Raw genomic sequence first — 7,121 nt, 5'->3', positions numbered from 1 at the left:
TTGAAATTATTATCACAGGAAAGATTACATGTCGTAGTTGTGGCTCGGTTTATATGAGTCCATTTTAACACCAATAAAGGAGGCGTTGTGAATTCTGCATAGTAACCCTTTAGCAACCTCAAAAATTGGGAGATACTGATTTTAAGCACAAAGCGCCCTTTCGTCTGAGGAGCCCTTTAAATTAGATGCAAAGAAACAACCAGCCAGTTTCTTAACTATATCAGTTCTCTGTTGTTTGGTGTTAATTGTTGAACTGAATTGAAATGTTTGCAAGATGATATGATCTGTGCTTGAGACATATGGCTCATATGACAAAAGCATGACCAGGGTGGCCGAGTGGCTGAGGCTTCTATGGAAGAAAAGAGAAATTGATTGGAAGCGAATGCATGTAGTGACTCCAGCAAGCAACTCATAAAAGCAAACTATAAGGGTTATGTCAAAAATGACACAAGTTTGAATGGTGACACATGTGTAGGCTGCAAAAGGAGAGAACTCTAAATGAAGCATGTTGAAGATTAAAGTTTACCTCATCACTGCACCTTGAGTATTATAGAGTTTCCCACTTTTCCAGTGGAAATTGTGACATGAGCGGAATTCATGTGCAATTTTCATGTCAGCTTTGGGTATTTACCATAATTAAGATATCATATGAAGGCAACATTATTACCATATTTTCTAATACCTATTTCCCACGCTTTGAACCATGGGGCCTAAACAAAGGTGTGGCTTTTCTGTTGATTTTTCCTTCCTGGCAGGGGGTGGAAGACAAAATTGGAAATCAAAGAAGAAGGGGATTATTTTAATTTAGCACAAGAACATACTAGCAGCAGGCAGAACAGAGAACAAATGTCGTGCATTCAAACATTTAGACATTTATTTGCCGAATTAAAGCTATTGAACGAATGAAGAGAGTCCCCCCTCAGAGATCTCCCTCAGAGAATCAAAGAATCAACCAGCCAGCTTTTGACCCAAACTTCTTTGTTTTTTCTTTTTTCGTGTTGACAAAGTGGTTAAGGGAACCAGGATGGCCGAGTGGTTAAGGCGTTGGACTTAAGATCCAATGGACACATGTCCTCGTGGGTTCAAACCCCACTCCTGGTAATGCAGTGCTACCTTACAAAGCGTGTGGTACCCCACTTAATTTGTAAAAACACAGACAGTTTTTACTGACTCTTAATTGCATTAAAGATTGGTGTAAGTATAGGGTAACCACTAATTGCACAAATTGAAGTTCTGAAAACAAATTAGCTGTAAATTGGAAAACACAGACATATTTTGATAAAAACCTTTTGCACTGTTTCCTTTGCAGTTTTGCAAAATATTTCACAAAGCTGCAATAGAAGCACTTTTATCACATCACTCAAGTCTGCACTACAAGTCCTTATAGAAACACGAAGAACTACCAAAGCTGTTTGACGATGATGGCGTGTCATATTTGGATTCATGAGGAGACTATTTCTTACATTTAGTAGGCCTAAAGGAGCTCAATAAGCACTAGAGTGAACCCCCAGGTGAACAAATGTATTCATTTGCAATTGTAATTGTACTTCTTATGTAATAGTAATACCACAATTGCAAAGATTTGCAGAGTTAGCAGAATATCAACCATAGCTTTGCACACATTTGTAATGTAAACAAATGGATACGATGCCATCTCATAGGAGCTTGTAGAAACTGTTCCCCTTTTTGGAAGGAATTAAGGCTCAACACCCCTTGCAGGTAGTATATTTCATAAAAGTCTAAACGGCCACCACAACAGTAGCTGATATCCTTTAACCCTTAAATCGCACAAATTCTACCTCCGTGAAACAAATGAGCTAAATGGAAACACGCAATATAAAAAAACTAAACAATTTTTTGATGAAAATATCTGAAATTATTATTACAGTAAACATTGCATGTTCATAGTTGTGGCTTGGTTTATATGAGTCCATTTTGACATCCATCGAGGTGGCTTTGTCAATTCCTGCATAGTAAACTTTTAGCGACCCCAAGAATTGGGAGATACTGATTTTAAGCACAAAGCGCCCTTTCGTCTGAGGTGCCCTTTAAATTAGATGCAAAGAAACAATCAACCTGCCTCATACCTAGATGTAGGTGTGTTGCTGATTGTGAATGTTGACGTTGTCATGTGTGAGGTGTGGACACCTGGCTGAGGGGGTACATAAAGGACCAGGATTAAGGCGTTGGAAATAAGATCCAATAGATATACTTCCTCGTCGGTTCAAACTCCATTCCTGGTAACCTTATTCGGGCATGGGGCATAAAGATTAAAGGGCTCCTACCACAGTAGATGACTTACTTCATCCACTAAGTTGCACAAATTGATATTCAAAAAACAAATTAGCTAAGAGGAAACCATGCGAACCATGCGTCCTTTCAGGACCAGGAGTTTATTCCAGAAGTTTTATTCGAAGCCTTCAGGAACAGCATGTAGCAGAGGAAGAAGAAATATTTTTTTTGCGAGGTGAGTGCTCTCTTAAATGTGCCTTTTCCCTAACTTTCCCCACTTTAAGACCAAAAACACTGTGTTCTATCATATGCTTTTTGGGTGATTTTCTTTTACTTATTACAACATTATGTGTTTCTTATAGAATCATGTTTCAATTGTGACTCTCGCTGACATGTCGCAAAAAGTTAAACATTGTTGGATAATCTGCCCTTTCGACAATAAAATCACTACCAAGAAAATAAAATAAATTAACATTTGAAAGTGTGTTTTGTGTCTAGTTTTTTCTCTGGTGTCATGGGAAAAACCCTCCAGATTTTATTGACTATTTTGGTCATGTATATAGGTATTCAGTAATTCACACTGAGTACACAAAGATAAGTTAATTTGAAATCAAACACCCTCATTTGGCAAATCTATGTGGTCGAGCAGTTAAGGTAAGAACAAAGACCAAACAATTCTAAGATAAATAAAGACTATATACAGTAATACTTGTAAACACACATAAGCGATGTTTTGATAAAAGAACTGATTTAATTTTGTTATTTTGTTATATTCTTGTGTTTTTTAACTTTGTACAGTTAAAAGAAAGGGGAAAAATACATCTATTTTTAAACACACAAATAGACAAACATATTTCTATTATGAAGAGCCAGAAAATAAACGCTGGAACATAAAATAATTTCAGTATACTAGCTTTTAAACATTTCTTAAACATTTTATTTTACTTCCCTTTTACTTTGAAAGGCTTCGAATAAACTTCTGAGACAGGAGGAGGAGACCTTGCAGTGCAGGTCTATAAAAAAGGGTCCTCACCGTGCAGGTCTGCAGCCAGACTCTCTTGTTATGACCATACTTTGTGTGATAATGAGATAAACATAAATAGTCTGCCATATCCTATTTTTTATATCAAGTGCAAAAAGTTCTGTATAACTGCATAAGTGAAACACAACTATAATAATATACACAAAATTCTTATGATTATCATAAATATGGCCCCATATTTCCATTCAAAACATGTTACCACACACGATAAAAGTACAATTATTGTTTAAAGTTACTCAGGAAGTTATGAAGAAATAGAATACTAACAAAAAAACATAGCCAACCATTAAGCAAACACCCTGCATGACATCTGTTATGTCTAACAGGTGGACATCTATTGAATCAAATGTTTTCTAGCAAATTTCTAGGAGCAAATTCATTCAGAGATATTAGACTTATAGCAGTATGACGGCCATTATATCTTAAATTACTTTTTGTAAACAAAAAGTAAATTAAAAGCAACGTCTGTCTGTTGGAGAGAGGCACAAGCACCCCTCTCGACCCCAGAAGGGATAAGTGTGACGAAAAATGAATGGATGTATGCATGTGTTTTTTTTTTTTTTATATAATACATCAGGGTAACAGTTTCTGGGAGGATGTGGCACATGCCTTGCTGCATTCTGCATACTAACACTTTAGCCACCCTAAAAAATTGGGAGACACTGGTTATAAGCACAAAGAGGCCTATTTAAGGACTCCTGTTAGGAGTCCTTAAATCTGACACAAAGAAACAACCGGCTTGCCTCTCACCTAGATCAGTACTCTGTTCTTCTCCAACATTATGCTCTCTCTGCTTTTTCTCATATTAGCTTTGCCTTGTCTGTTCCTGTTTGGCTGTGACTCCATCCTGGAGAGAAATATCAGCTGTGCTGCTGCCATCGGCACCTTTGTTTGTATGTGTTCGAGATCGGCCTGTGTTTTCTGTGTGCCCTCTTCATCTTGCATAGGAGCTGGCTCAGAACTCGTCTGCCTGGCTGTGTGTTTCCTGGACGGGGCCACCTTTTACAATTGCTTTTTGTATCCCTGCTTCTGTTTCCTTGGACCCAAGTTGGTCTCGGCAGATGGCCGTTTGGTTCTGCTGGAGGTTTCTTCCTCTAAAAAGGGAGTTCCTCTCTCCACTGTCCCTACAAGCATGCTTAGTGTGAGGGATAGCATTTGAGTTAATGAGTCAATGTGATCAACCTTAGAGAGAAAGGTTTGAATTGTTGAATGTATGATCTCTGGAACCAGGATGGCCGAGTGGTTAAGGCGTTGGACTTAAGATCCAATGGACAGATGTCCTCGTGGGTTCAAACCCCACTCCTGGTAGTACATCATTATCTCATCTTTTGCATGTTGTCACTCCATTTAAATTTGACAAATTGAAACCCAAAGGTGGTTGTTCAGTGAAATTTAAGGGGCCAACGGTGACTGATCTTGTTAAACCATTAAATTACAAATTATAATTACAAAAACAAAGGAGCTGAATGGAAACATTGCAATATACTAAAATAAGTCACATTTACTGACAAAAGGTTTTTGTGCCATGTCCATTGCAGTTTTGCAAAATTGCAAATGAATGGGATCACTTTTTTCACATCACACAAGTCTGCAGTTGAGCCTTACTTCTTTGCAGAAAGAAGAAGAAGACCGGAAATGGTTTGACGATGATGGCGTGGCGTATTTGGATTCATGAGTAGACTGAGTATTTCTTTCCAAAAAAAAGTTAAAAAAACTGGACTTTGATTCCAAGTTTGAAGACGTTTGGCTTCCCTTCCAGGAAGCTTTTTCTATTCAAAATGTCATCATTAGTGTTGAGTTCAAGGCTTTATAGATTGAGTATTTATCACATTTTACGAGAATGAGCTCAATAAGCGATAGGGCAGTGGCTAAAATATGGAGATATCACAATGTCTCTATAGCCTGTAAGATACTGTAGGAAAAACTGATGGTCTTTAAAGTCCTTAATTTTTGTAATTTACCAAAGAAATTATAAGTCAGTTACTTTTTTACCTGATAGGCTAAAGATGGAGCAGCATCTTAATAAAAAAGCTAACAAGAGTCTGCATGGTCCTAAACTCTTCAACAACGAAACTAAAATGAACACCTCTGTCAGAACTTTTGTAATAAGAACAGAGCTGCTGATTCAGTTCAAATCCTGTCATCAGGCTGATCGCTCGGATCAATTAAACGCGTGGCTGCTCCTGCGTTCTGCTTATTGCATGGGGTTACTTTGCCCTTTAGTCTGGACATCGACACACAAACACAGATGTAATAGTTTGATCTGAGGTCAGACAAGCGTATGGAAGGTGGGTCCGCAACTCAATTTTCCTTATAACTTCATATCTCACGGACCCTGAATTTAATCAGTGTGGGAGTGTGGAGAGCTGTGATTTTATTTCTCTTTTTCTGTTTCAGTGAGCAACATGATCTGTGTGTTGGGCTCAACATCACAGCAGAGACATTCTTTTCTTTTTTGTTCCCTAAGTTTTTGGTCTTAAGGGCCCAAGAAAAAAACAGCTTTGAGGAAGAAGCAATTCATAAAACCAAGAGCAGAGGTTCCTTAAGGATTATCTGACATTTTTAAAATGGATATAACTGTACCAACCTTTTTGAAAGTGGGCAAACAATGGAAAAAAAAGTAAAAAAAAATAAATAAATAAATAAATAAACACAACATAGAGCATAGTAAAAATATCTTGGATTTTTCATTGGACTGAATAAATAAACATGGCTGCCTGTGGTTATTTCTGGCTTAGTAATTACAGGCAATAATATTCTATCCTTTAATTGAAATGCCATTAGCATGAGCGTCTGCTTTAGTTGATTTATCAATTCTGTTTTCAATTTTTATACTTTTGTTTATGTGTTTATATCATGGATTGAAAAAAAGCACAAGGCTTCAGCTCAGCCAAAATATCCAAAACAGCTGCTAAAGGTTCACCTATTATATAAAGTTATAACCCAAAAACAATAAGAGTAACTAAGGAAAAATTTAAATAAGCACATGAATCAAAGTTTGGACTTTCAACAAATCAATATACCAGCCTCTCTGTTCTTTTATCATGAAAGTGTGGTATACATCATTGCTAAATCATCAATAAAGAAAGTAATCAACTAACGGTTAAAGGGGAATTCCGTTTTTTTTTTTTACATTGGCTCCTTGATTTTGCGTTATTACATCATGTTCTACTCACCCATATTAGTTTTGTGTCATTTGGAGCTGTTCTGAAGATATTCGGTTTTGTAATATCCAAGTAACGTCTTCCTATGGGCAACGACTTGAAGGCGCAAACTAAACTGTTCATAATTTATCATTTATAGCACGCCAGTATTCATAACATGTAGGCGAATCACTGTCCTCCAAACATCCGCAGTTATATTTTTTATATTTATATTTTTTTAAAACAAAGCGGAGTGTGTATGACGTCATCCGCGCGCCGGACTGGAGTTGTGACAGGCAGCCCGGGCCACAGGCGGCTACGCTCTACCCCTTCTATTCGTTTGGCTAGATCGAGATCATCTGTGGTAGTAGCACTAGACATCTTCCAGGCATGAGAGTAAAACTAGCAGCAGTTCAGCGGACAAGATGAATGACTGGTAGCCGACGTGCGCGGATGACGTCATACACACTCTGCTATTCAGTAATGACAATCTACGTTGTAGATGCACTTCCAGTACTAGTAGCTGTATCTACGTTGTACTGGTGGTAAGAAAGGAGCTAGGACAATGAAGCAGTATGCTTCGTAGTGCCGATGCATTTAGCATAGGGACATCCTGACATCCCTATTTACAGTTGCTGTCGCTAGGAGCTTTAGAGCTGCCCACAATTTTTTGACTTAGACAACTTTTATTGTCATTTGCGTGT

The 7,121-nt window shown here is 37.7% G+C and overlaps 1 protein-coding gene and 2 non-coding genes across 3 annotated transcripts in view; 2 read left to right on the top strand and 1 right to left on the bottom strand.

The window, feature by feature from the left end:
• The window catches only part of LOC107092295 (contactin-associated protein-like 4), a 199,202-nt gene that overhangs the window by 68,112 nt on the left and 123,969 nt on the right, over positions 1-7,121 (bottom strand). The window lies entirely within an intron of this gene.
• On the top strand, positions 1,019-1,101 carry trnal-uaa. Its single transcript has one exon. It is a non-coding gene; the product is annotated as a tRNA-Leu (tRNA).
• Positions 4,500-4,582, top strand: trnal-uaa. The gene has a single exon. It is a non-coding gene; the product is annotated as a tRNA-Leu (tRNA).

Source organism: Cyprinodon variegatus, unplaced genomic scaffold (genome assembly GCF_000732505.1).
Source record: "Cyprinodon variegatus isolate N-32 unplaced genomic scaffold, C_variegatus-1.0 Scaffold17, whole genome shotgun sequence".
NCBI lineage: Eukaryota > Metazoa > Chordata > Actinopteri > Cyprinodontiformes > Cyprinodontidae > Cyprinodon > Cyprinodon variegatus.
The sequence above is the reverse complement of the archived record's forward strand: the minus strand, read 5'-3'. Positions and strand labels throughout refer to the sequence as shown.